Raw genomic sequence first — 12,896 nt, forward strand, 5'->3', positions numbered from 1 at the left:
GCCAATACAAAATAATGTCACGGGTGACACAGTCCTGTGGTGTCCAGCTGTAGAAGGTCATAGCATTTGGCTGTGCAACCTGTTCCCTGACTTTCTATTCCTGATTGGTGTATTTGGTATCCTATGTAGCTCATCTGCTTGGCTTTCATCTCTTTCCCTTTAGGAAATGAACAAACACCGCCAAAATATTCAACATGGCATAATGACCCAAAGTTTATCCAAACATTTCTTCCCAGAACACCATAAAAATCCTGATGAACTACGACTCATCCTTCTGCAACAGATTTCAGATGATGCCAGGGATAAATATAAAAAGCTTACAAAAGAGGGAGGATTTGGGGATTTTTCAGCTGGGGACCTTGACTCCTGAGGGTTTAAATTTGTATTAACCAATGTTCTTTTATTGATTTAATAACTATCTGTATCTGTTTTAATTAATCATTTTTTATAAAAACTCCATTCCTTTTTGCCCTTTGGAGTGGGTAATTGAATATAACAGGTCTAAATGGGCTATTACCTAACTATTCCAATATAAAACACTGCACTTTTTATTTTCATTAACACCCGAGGAAGTGAACATGTCTATTTGTAGAAACACGTGGTGCATTGTACTTTTCCAGTCATCTCAGAATAAAAAAAAAAATCTTTTATTTTTTCACCTGTGGTCCGCAGCGCCTCTGTTAAGCCATATTTTTACCTCAATGTAACCCTTAGGCTAAGTTCACATTTCCGTTGTTTTGTATCAGTCACATGAGTCGCTTGACGCATGTGACTGATGCGTTGTACAACGGATGACAACGAAAAGAATTTCATTGTCAAACTCCGTTGTGTGCGGGAGGGGGCGGAGCCGAGCGGGGGGTGGAGCCAGGTGCTGAGGATGTCAGTGGCAGTGCTGCGGTCTGTATGGCTGGGGACAGGTGAGTGTGTGTTATGAGTGAGTGTACTCATGCGGAGTGCGGGAGGGGGCAGAGCCGAGCGGGGGGGGGGGAGGAGCCAGGCGCTGAGGATGTCAGTGGCAGTGCTGCGGTCTGCATGGCTGGGGACAGGTGAGTGTGTGAGTGTACACATGCAGCATGCAGGAGGGGGCGGAGCCAAGTGGGGCCAGGCGCTGAGGATGTCAGTGGCAGTGCTGCGGTCTGCAGACAGGTGAGTGTGTGTGTGTGTGTGTGTGTGTGTGTGTGTGTGTGTGTGTGTGTGTGTGTGTGTGTGTGTGTGTGTGTGTGTGTGTGTGTGTGTGTGTGTGTGTGTGTGTGTGTGTGTGTGTGTGTGCGCACACACATGTGCGGGGCCGAGCGGAGAAGTGTCGGCTCCCTGCACACGTAACCAGACTAAATATCGGGTAGAGCAAAGCACCCGATGTATACCTTGGTTACCCGATATTTACCTTGGTTATGGGCATACACCGCTTAGTGCTGGCTCCTTGCACTGTAACCAGAGTAAATATCGGGTAACCAAGCAAAGCTGGTGACGTGTGCAGGGAGCCAGAGAGCATGCACAGCGAAATCCGACGGATTGCACTGCTCAAAAAACGTTACAGGCTGTGTTCCTCCCGCCCGGCGGTCAGTCGTTCCACGACTGATCAGTCGGGCGGAGGGTGCAACGCAGCATCATCAGTCACAATCTGCCGCTCATACAAGTCTATGGGAACAACGGAATCCACTAAACGGATTCCGTTGTTTACCAGAGCAGCGGATTGTGACTGATACAATTTAACGGAAGTGTGAACCTAGCCTTAGGATCCTGTGGAATTCCTTATCCTTTCAGCTGATTTTAATCAGCGCTTCCCTTGGTGTCTTTATATACCCTCATTTACCCTTAGGCTGCTTTCACACAAGAGTTTTTTTGGCATCAGGCACGATCTGGCGAAAGAAGGGAATTTTGTTTACTTACCGTAAATTCCTTTTCTTCTAGCTCCAATTGGGAGACCCAGACAATTGGGTGTATAGCTATTGCCTCCGGAGGCCACACAAAGTATTACACTTAAAAGTGTAAGGCCCCTCCCCTTCTGGCTATACACCCCCAGTGGGATCACTGGCTCACCAGTTTTAGTGCCAAAGCAAGAAGGAGGAAAGCCAATAACTGGTTTAAAGACCAATTCAATCCGAGGAAACATCGGAGAACTGAACCATACAACATGAACAACATGTGTACCCGAAAAAACAGAAAAACCCCGAGAAAACAGGGCGGGTGCTGGGTCTCCCAATTGGAGCTAGAAGAAAAGGAATTTACGGTAAGTAAACAAAATTCCCTTCTTCTTTTTCGCTCCTAATTGGGAGACCCAGACAATTGGGACGTCCAAAAGCAGTCCCTGGGTGGGTAAAAGAATACCTCGTGATAGGGCCGTCAAACAGCCCTTTCCTACAGGTGGGCAATCGCCGCCTGAAGGACTTATCTACCTAGGCTGGCGTCTGCCGAAGCGTAGGTATGCACCTGAAAATGCTTGGTAAAAGTATGCAGACTCAATCAGGTAGGTGCCTGACACACCTGCTGAGCCGTAGCCTGGTGCCGTAATGCCCAGGATGCACCCACGGCTCTGGTAGAATGGGCCTTCAGCCTTGAGAGAACCAGAAGCCCAGTAGAACTGTAGGTTTCAAGAATTGGTTCCTCGATCCCCCGAGCCAGGGTGGATTCAGAAGCTTGCGACTGTTTACGCCGACCAGCGACAAGGACAAAGAGTGCATCCGGGTGGCGCAGGAGCGCCATGCGGGAAGTAGGACCTGAGTGCTCTCACCAGAACCAACAGATGCAAATCCTTCTGAAATTGATGGACTGGACGAGGACACAAAGAAGGTGAGGTGATATCCTGATTGATATGAAAGTGGGATACCACCTTAGGGAGAAATTCCGGAATCGGACGCAGAACTACCCTGTCCTGGTGAAGGACCAGGAAGGGAGATTTGTATGAGAGCGTTGCTAGCTCGGAAACTCTCCTAAGAGACGAGACCGTTACTAGAAGGCCACTTCCCGAGAAAAGCGGGAAGGGAGACCTCTTTCAAAGGCTCGAAAGGCGGCATCTGGAGAGCAATTAGAACCTTGTTCAGATCCCAGGGCTCTAACGGCCGCCTGTACGGAGTGCTGAGAAGACAAACTCCCCGTAGGAACGTGCGTACCTGAGGAAGTCGTTTCTGAAAAAATACAGATAGCGCTGAGACTTGTCCCTAAAGGGAACTGAGCGACAACCCTTTTTCCAACCTAGATTGCAGGAAGGAAGGAAACATAGACGATGCAACCGGCCAGGGAGAAACACCCTGCGCCGAGCACCGAGATAAGAATATCTTCCACGTCCTGTGGTCAATCTTGGCGGACGTTGGTATGCTAGCCTGTCTCATGGTGGCAACCACGTCCTGAGGTAATCCTGACGACACTAGGTTCCAGGACTCAATGCCACACCATCAGGTTGAGAGCCGTAGAATTCAAATGGAAGAATGGCCCTTGAGACAGCCAGTCTGATTGGTCTGGTAGTGCCCCCGGTTAGCCTACCGTGAGGCACCACAGAACCGGGAACCACAACATCCTCGGCCAATCTGTAGCGACGAGGATGGCGCGGCCGCAGTCGGTCCTGATCTAACGCAGCACTCTGGGCAACAATGCCAGAGGTGGCACATAAGGTAGCTGGAACTGCGACCAATGCTGAACTAAGGCGTCTGCCGCCAGAGCTCGATGATTGTGAAACCGTGCCATGAAGCTGGCACATTGTTGTTGTGCCGTGACGCCATTAGATCGACGTCCGGCCTCTGTCAGCGGCGCCAGATCTCCTGAAACCCGTCCGGGTAAAGAGACCATACCCTTTCGGCCACACCCCGGCGACTTAGGAAGTCAGCTTCCTAGTTTTCCACGCCTGGGATGTGAACTGTGGATATGGTGGATGCCGTGTCTTCCACCCACATCAGAACCTGCCGGACTTCCTGGAAGGCTTGCCGGTTGCGCGTTCTTCCTTGGTGGTTGATGTATGGCACCGCTGTGGAGTTGTCCGACTGAAGTCGGATTTGCTTGCTTTCCAGCTGCTGTTGGAAGGTTTGTAGGGCAAGATACACTGCTCTGTGTTCAAGAACATTGATCTGAAGGGTGGACTCTGCTGAGTCCACGTACCCTGAGCGCTGTGGTGGAGAAAAACTGCTCCCCACCCTGATAGACTCGCGTCTGTCGTAACTATCGCCCAGGATGGGGATAGGAAGGACCTTCTTTTTGACCATGAGGTGGGAAGAAGCCACCACCGTAGAGATTCCTTGGCCGCCTGAGAAAGAAAGACGACTCTGTTGAGGGAGGTCGACTCCCCGTCCCATTGGCGGAGAATGTCACATTGTAGTGGACGCAGATGAAAACTGCGCGAAAAGAACTGCCTCCATTGCTACCATCTTACGTAGGAAGTGCATGAGGCGTCTCAATGTGTGCGACTGGTTCTTAAAGAAGAGATTGCAGCCCGTAGTGACTGCTGTTTGTCTAGCGGAAGCTTCACTATCGCTGAGAGAGTATGAAACTCCATGCCTAGATATGTTAGCGATAGGGTCGGGGTCGGATCTGACTTTAAAAAGTTGATGATCCACCCAAAACTCTAGAGAGTCTCCAGCGCAACGTTCGGGCAGTGTCGGCATGTTTCCTAAGAGAGTGCCTTGACAAGTAGATCGTCTAAATCTGGGATCACAGAGTGACCCTGAGAGTGCAGGACTGTGACTACTGCTGCCCTGACCTTGGCGAAGACCAGTGGGACTGTCGCTAGCCGGAAGGTAGAGCTACGAACAGAAGGTGTTCGTCTCCTATAACGAAGCGTAGAAACGCTAGTGCTCTGGATCAATGCTAGGAAATCTCCTTGGGACATTGAGGCGATGACATGGCGGAGGGATTCCATCCGGAACCGCCTGGTGTCCACGAGCTTGCTGAGCAGTTTTAGATCCAGAACGGGACGGAACGGCCCGTTCTTATAGGCACCGCAAATAATTTGGGGTAAAAACCGTGACCTTGTTCCTGAAGAGGAACGGGGGTCATCACTCTTTCTGCCTATAGAGTGCACCCTGTATGCAGAAGAGCAGCGGCTCGGCCGGGAGGTGGAGAAGTTCTGAAGAATCGAGTTGGAGGACGAGAAGTGAGCTCTATCCTGTACCCGTGAGACAGAATGTCTCACACCCAACGGTCATTGACCTATGGCAGCTAAATATCGCCAAGGCGGGAGAGCCTGCTACCGACCGAGGATGCGGAGAGAGGAGGCCGCAAGTCATGAGGAAGCCGCCTTGGAAGCGGGTTTTCAGACTGTCTCTTTTTTGGGCGTGACTGAGCCCGCCAAGAATCTGAGCTCCTCTGATCCTTTTGAGTCCACATTGGACGAGGAAAAATGGGACCTGCCCGAGCCTCGAAAAGACCGAAACCCCGACTGCCTCCTGCTCTGTTGGGGTTTGTTGTGTCCGGGCTGAGGAAAGGATGAATCCTTACCCCTGGACTGTTTAATGGTTACCTCCAAACGCTCACCAAACAGTCGGTCAGCAGAAAAAAAGCAACTGGTTAAGCACCCTTTTTTGGAAGCAGAATCTGCCTTCCATTCACTTAACGAGCAGACCAGGCTCTGCTTAAAAACACGGAGTAGCGGAGGCTACTGCCGCACGGTTCGCAGAGTCTAGGGCAACCTGAATCGCGTAAGAAACAAATGCAGACATTTGAGAGGTTAAGGATGCCACCTGCGGCACAGATGTACGTGTAACCGTGTCAATCTGTGTAAGACAAGCTGAAATAGCTTGGAGTGCCCCAAGGGTGAGAATGCTGGAGCCAACGGTGCGCCGACAGCCTCATAGATGGATTTAGACCAGAGATCCATCTGTCTGTCAGTGGCATCTTTAAGTGCAGCTCCATCTCCCACTGCAACTATGGATCTAGCTACAAGCCTGGAGATTGGAGGATGCCGCTTGGGACACTGGGTCCAGTCCTTGACCACGTCAGGGGGCAGGGATAACGTGTATCCTAAGCCGTTTGGAGAAGCGCATATCTGGATAAGTGTGGTGTTCCTGGACTGCCTCTCTGAAGGCAGAGTGGTCCAGAAAAATACGTGAAGCTGACTCCTCCACTGGAGGAGCTGGGTGAGAAATAACCAACATTCTATTGATGGACGCTATAAGATTATTCACTATGGCGTCACCATTAGGTGTATCCAGATTGAGAGCGGTCTCAGGATCAGAATCCTGAGCCGCTACTTCCGCCTCATTACACAGAGAGTCCTTCTGCTAGGACCCTGATGAAACCGAGGGCCGCTCATAGTGAGCCCGCTTAGGCTGTCTGGGACTGACGTCTGTGCAGAGCCGTGACTCTGGGATGCGTGTGACATTCCCGGAGCTGTTAGTTGTTCACACTGAGGGGGGCCATGGATCAATGATTCAACAGTGCCCATGTTGTGAGAGACATGTCCGGACTGCTAGGCTTCTAGTATCATAGCCATAGTCTCAGAAAATCTGTCAGTAAATACTGCAGACACCGTCCTCATCCTCTGGCCATTAGCAGAGACTCCGGCTGAGTTGGATACAATGGGGGTCTATGTAACCTGCCGGCCGTATAGCCGTACATGCTGTACCGGCTGCACAGAAAAACATGTGTTTCTGCACCTTTGATTTACACAGAGAATATGCTGATAACTCCTCCGCACAATCCAGGAGGGTATATACAACGTGCGACCAAACAGTGCAATGTATATAGTACAAGCATATCTATAAGTGCACTTCTGCACTAGTGGGGTTAGCACCACAGGTGCTGCTTAACGCCTGTTGCAGCGATTGTGTGACTATCAGAATGCCAGGGTCTTCCACACTTGTCTCTGTTCGTACAGAAACTGACACTAATGGCTGCCGGCGTCCTGTGTAGAGAAGGAAGCCGTGGGCGTGCCTGAGAAAGTGCGGGAATCCGGTTTCACAGTGCACACAGTGAGAGGGGTGGAGTATGCAAAACATACTCCAGCTCTCAGCGCTGCTGTGGTATGCAGCGTCACGCCCCTACCCTGACTGTCAGGCCTGTGGGCGGTAACGAAGGGAGACTAGGCCCAGAAGCCGGGGACTCGAGTTAATAAGCGCGGCCGGCATATCAGTGCTGGCCGGCGCGGAAGTCCCCGGCGCACCACAAATCCCAGCGGCGCCTTAAATAAAAATGGCAGCGGCGGTTAGCGCGGTAGTCACCCAATACACTAACACACCCAGCAACGCTGTGGTGTGCGATGGCACTAGTGCGGACAGCGCCGCTGTCCCTGGCGCACTAACACACCCAGCAGTGCTGCCGTGTGTCTGCGCGGTCCCCACAGGGACACAGAGTACCTCCATGTAGCAGGGCCATGTCCCTGAAGATACTCCGCTCCATGTCCAGCAGATACCAGGGGCTGTGGATGGAGCACGGCCTCAGTGCCTGGAGACCGATAGAATCCCACTTCACCCAGAGCCCTGTAAAAAGGGATGGGGAAGGAAGCAGCATGTGGGCTCCAGCCTCCGTACCCGCAATGGGTACCTCAACCTTAACAAACACCTCCGACATGAAGTGGGGTGAGAAGGGAGCATGCTGGGGGCCCTCGTATGGGCCCTCTTTTCTTCCATCCGACATAGTCAGCAGCTGCTGCTGACTAAACAGTGGAGCTATGCGTGGATGTGTTGCCTCCTTCGCACAAAGCACAAAACTGGTGAGCCAGTGATCCCACTGGGGGTGTATAGCCAGAAGGGGAGGGGCCTTACACTTTTAAGTGTAATACTTTGTGTGGCCTCCGGAGGCAATAGCTATACACCCAATTGTCTGGGTCTCCCAATTAGGAGCGAAAAAGAAAAACGGATGCGACAGATCTGGCGAAAAAATGGATCAGTTGCATCAGTTTTTTACATCAGTTCCTTCAGTTTTTTTTTAAGGATCCGTTGTTATACTGAGCATGCTCCGTTCAAAAAAACGGATCTGGCGGCCGTATCAGTTTTTTTGCCGCATTATGCTGGATCTGGCGTCCATAGGTTTCCATTATAAAACACGTCGTACGGCGCCGCGATGCAGTTTTTCGCCAGAGACAAAAAAACGTTTCCCTCAGCGTTCCATACGGCTGCCGGACAAGCAAATTTTGCCGGATGGAACGCAAGGCCATCCAGCACAATCCGGCACTAATAGAAGTCTATGGGAGAAAAAAAAAAACTGATCCAGCAGCAACAGCCGCTGAATCCATTTTTTCACGTTTTTGACGGATTGTGCCTGATGGAAAAAAACTGATGTGTGAAAGCAGCCCTACTCTGTGATGGGGATAGGTCTAATAGCCTTGGCAAGTCCTCAGTGCAAACAGTCGGCTTGTATACAACTAGCGAAACGTTGTTGCAGTAGTTCCTCTCCCAGAGTCATCTGTAGATAAAACTATTAGTTTACTTCCCTCTATTTGTTAACCCTGTGTCTTCTTTAGCGCTTAGTGGGATTGAGTAAGCGCTCATCCCATCCGCTCCCTACCTAGAGGGTATTTGAGATTTAGGTATCTGGCTCGGTGAGGAACCTAGGGGAAGGAGGGAAGCCAGGGCCCAGCAATAGACTTGGTCTGGGATCACCATCTCCCCCTTCCCTTTCACCGTTGGCTTGATACTTCCCCATACCTAGGGTGACAAGCACCCTACATTCTTCGTATTTATGAATCAATCATATGACAATCAAACATATGAAGTTAATTACTACTGAGTGATTTACCCACTAAGCATCTCTCAGACAACCCTAGCTCAATTATTTTTCCTACTCATCATGTAGGATACACGCTATCACTTCTGGTGCCATTGCGAAGGCCTCAGCATCGTATGACAATAAAAAAAAAACAAGGTGGGATCCAGCCAAATATGAAAAGCCATTGTTTAAGACAAATGTTTGGTATTATATTAGAACAAGGGCGAGGTTTGGACAACTCACATTATTCAGAGCAATCCCTGAACCAATTCAAATTCCACGGTAGACCTCTAAAATTTGTACAGAACATATAACTACAATTCATTTATATTGCTCACAAAAATGGAGGAGGAACAGCCCTAGTATTCAGACACCTTTACATTTTTCACTTTATTTCATTACAGCCATTTGGTAAATTCAAAAAAAGGTCACTTTTTTCCCATTAATATACAATTTGCACCCCATCTTGTCAGGAAGAAAAAAAATAATAATTTGCAAATTTATTAAAACAAGAAAAACTGAAAAATCACATGGTCATACGTATTCAGACCCTTTGACCGGGCACTCATATTTAAGTCACATGCTGTCCATTTCCTTGTGATCCTCCTTGAGATGGTTCTACTCCTTCGAGTCCAGATGTATTTCATTAAACTGATAGGTGTGTGCCTTTCCAAATCAAGGCCTTTCTATATAAAACCTCACAGCTCACAGTGCATGTCAGACCAAATGAGAATCATGAGGTCAAAGGAACTGCCCAAGGAGCTCAGACAGAATTGTGGCAAGGCACAGATCTGGCCAAGGTTACAAAAGAATTTCTGCAATACTCAAGGTTCCTAAGAGCACGATGGCTTCCATAATCCTTAAAGGGAAGAGGTTTGGGACCACCAGAACTCTTCCTAGACCTGGCCATCCAGACAAACTGAGCAATTGTGGTTGAAGAGGCCTTGGTGAGAGGTAAAGAAGAACCCCAAGATCACTGTGGGCGAGCTCCAGAGTTGCAGTAGGGAGATGGGAGAAAGCTCCACAAAGTATTTATCACTACAGCCCTCCACCAGTCGGACCTTTATGGCAGAGTGGCCCAACGGAAGCCTCTCCTCAGTGCAAGACATATGAAAGCTCGCATAGAGTTTGCAAAAAAAAAAAAAAAACACATGAAAACTGAGATAAGAGGAGGAAAAAAAAAAAAAAAAAAAAGATTCTCTGGTCTGATGAAACGAAGATAGAACTTTTTGGTGTTAATTCTAAGCGGTATGTGTGGAGAAAACCAGGCAATGCTCATCACCTGCCCAATACAATCCCAACAGTCAAACATGGTGGTGGCAGCATCATGGGGGTGTTTTTCAGCTGCAGGGACATGACAACTGGTTGCAATTGAAGGAAAAATGAATCCGGCCAAGTACAGAGATATCCTGGAAGAAAACCTCTTCCAGAGTGCTCTGGACCTCAAACTTGGCCGAAAGTTCACCTTCCAACAAGACAATAAAGACCCTAAGCAAACAGCTAAAATAACAAAGGAGTGGTTTCAGAACAACTCTGACTATTCTCGACTGGCCCAGCCAGAACCCTGACCTAAACCCAACTGAGCATCCCTGGAGAGACTTGAAAATAGCTGTTCATCATCCAACCTTATGGAACTGGATAGGATCTGCAAGGAAGAATGGCAGAGGATCCCCAAACCCAGGTGTGGAAAACATGTTGCATCAGTCTTTCAGACACATTCCCGCTATTAAATTGTACGTTCACACGTTACTTTTCCACTTTCAAAAAGCAGGTGTTTGTTTTTTTTTCTTTATTTGCTGCCTTTTTGGTGTGCCATTTGTCTACATTACGTTTAAAGTCAGCAAAATAATGCATGTGTTTTTGCACTATCATTGCTTTCAATGGTGAAAAAAGCTAAAAGAATTGGGAAAATAAAAAATAAAAGCAGGTTGTGTGTGCATGATATTCCTGAACTTTCAGCTTTTGCTGGTATTGTAAAAGGCAGTTTTTTGCATGTTTATTTTTAAATAATAATTAAATTATGCTTAAAGTGCACAAAACTCATGGAAAAAAAACCATGCAAAAAACCGCTGCAATAAAAGTAACGCGTAAATATACTGTACAGATCCACCTACTGGTTAGGCTTTGTAAACCAGGTGGTGCAGTTAGGCTATGTGCGCACGTTGCGTACTAGCCCTGCAGAAATTTCTGCAGCGATCTGAAGAGCACATGTGCGCTTAAAATCGCTGCAGAAAATGTCCGTAGAAAAAAAAAAAAAGCCGATTCCATGCGCTCTGCCTGCAGCTCCTGCCATAGACAGAGCAGGAGCTGCCGGCAAAGCGCACGGAAGAAGTGACATGTCACTTCTTTAACGCAGCGCTTCGGGCAGTAGCCGAAGCGCTGCGCTCTAAAACGCCACGTGCGCACGGCCCCTGCACAATCTCCATAGATTATGCAGGGGACGCAGGACGCATGCAGTTACGCTGCGCTACAAAGCGCAGCGTAACTGCATGAATTACGCACACGTGCGCACATAGCCTTAGAGGGATTCTCCACTGCTGTAATTTTTGTTTTGCAGGACAAGAATATAATGGACTATACTTGCGAAAATGGAAACAAACAGGGAAAAAAATACAAATGGTAGGCAAAACTTCAATGAGCAAACAAGGATGAAGTGAATGGATACAATGGGTAAAGGGTTTCGTCTGAATCCGATGTTCTGATATAAAGATCTCTCCTCAGTAAAAAGCACTTTCTAGTGCAGGGGTCTCAAACTCAGCTGGGGGAATGGGCCGCACATAGAAAAAAAATTTGAGAGGGGGCCACATTCCTTGCAGGACAAAGTGACATTTTTAATGATTCCATGTTTTTTTTCTATACACTTTTGGATCACTATTTTGAAAATTTTTTGCTTGATTAGAACAAACCTGCACTTTTTTTAGTTAGTTAAAATAAATAAATAAATGAATATACATACAGATATATATATATATATATATATTTTACATTTTATCCCCTTCAAATATTGTTATTAGCAATTCATAAGTCATCTTAGCCAACATCTTGTAGTAATGTCCCCCGTACTGTAGCAATGTCCCCATCCTTGGGTCCTATAGTAATGTCCCCCGTCCTTGTCCTCTGTAGTAATGTCTCACATCCTTGTGCCCTATAGTAATGTTGAAAAGTCCATGTTACCTATGAGTAAGGACCATGTTCTAGGGTCCGAAACATGTCAGGTTTTGGTCATGTTTTTTAATTTTGTATATATTTTTAACATTATGATCTAACTAAAACAGAAGAACTTTTTTATTCATCTTCCTGGCTGGATTCCCATTATGGTGCTAGAGTTTTTTTTCTACATATTTTGAATCCTCTAGTAATGTCTCCCATCCTTGTGCCTTTTAGTATTGTGCCCAACCTTATAGTATAGTCCATACTTCAGCCCTGTAGTATTGTGCCCATCCTTGTAGTATTGTCTATCCTTGTGCCTTGTAGTATTATGCCCATCCTAGTATTGTGCCCATCCTTGTCCCATATTATGCCGCTCTTTACAGACGCAAAAAAAATATTCTTCTCACCTTTCCTCCATTCCCTCGGGGCTGCGTGCTGATCAGTGTTTGCAGCGTTTTGGAGGCAGCATGTTTCAGCTGCGTCCAGAGTGCTGGGTTGTCCAGTACAAGCAGAGTGGATGGGATTTATAGCCTGCGGTGCGGCTTTCAGAGTCGCAAGTGTCCTCCGTACTGAGAATACAGCGAGGAGACCGCAGCGGCCCGAACCCAGATTGTGAGCACGAGCAGCTGCGGTCTCCTGTATTCTCCTGCAGAAGAGACTCACGGCCCCGCAATCAGGACCTGCCGCGTCCAGGACACAGCGGGTCCTGATCATGGGCACATTCATACCTGCTGTTTGCGGCCTGCAGACCCCGTGACTATCGCAGCTCTATGTCGGGAGCTGGCATGTACAGCTCAATTATTTGCGGTGCCGCGCAGAGGAGCTCTGAGCACTACACCAATGGCCAATCAGATGTAAGGAGGTGACAACATACAGCGACATCACTTCCTTTCATCTGATGGGCCGCGTCATCCATTGGTGTAGTGCAGACAGCTGCTCTGCGTGGCACCGCAAATTATTCAACTGTACTATGCCTGAAGGCGCCGACTCCCGGCATAGAGCTATAATTGTCACGGGGTCTGCGGTCCACAAAAAGCAGCCTCAGGGGCCGCATGCGGCCCTCGTGTTTGAGACCTCTCTTCTAGTGTCGTTGTTTAACACCTGCAGATTCACTG

This window comes from Anomaloglossus baeobatrachus, chromosome 4, assembly GCF_048569485.1.
Source record: "Anomaloglossus baeobatrachus isolate aAnoBae1 chromosome 4, aAnoBae1.hap1, whole genome shotgun sequence".
Lineage (NCBI taxonomy): Eukaryota > Metazoa > Chordata > Amphibia > Anura > Aromobatidae > Anomaloglossus > Anomaloglossus baeobatrachus.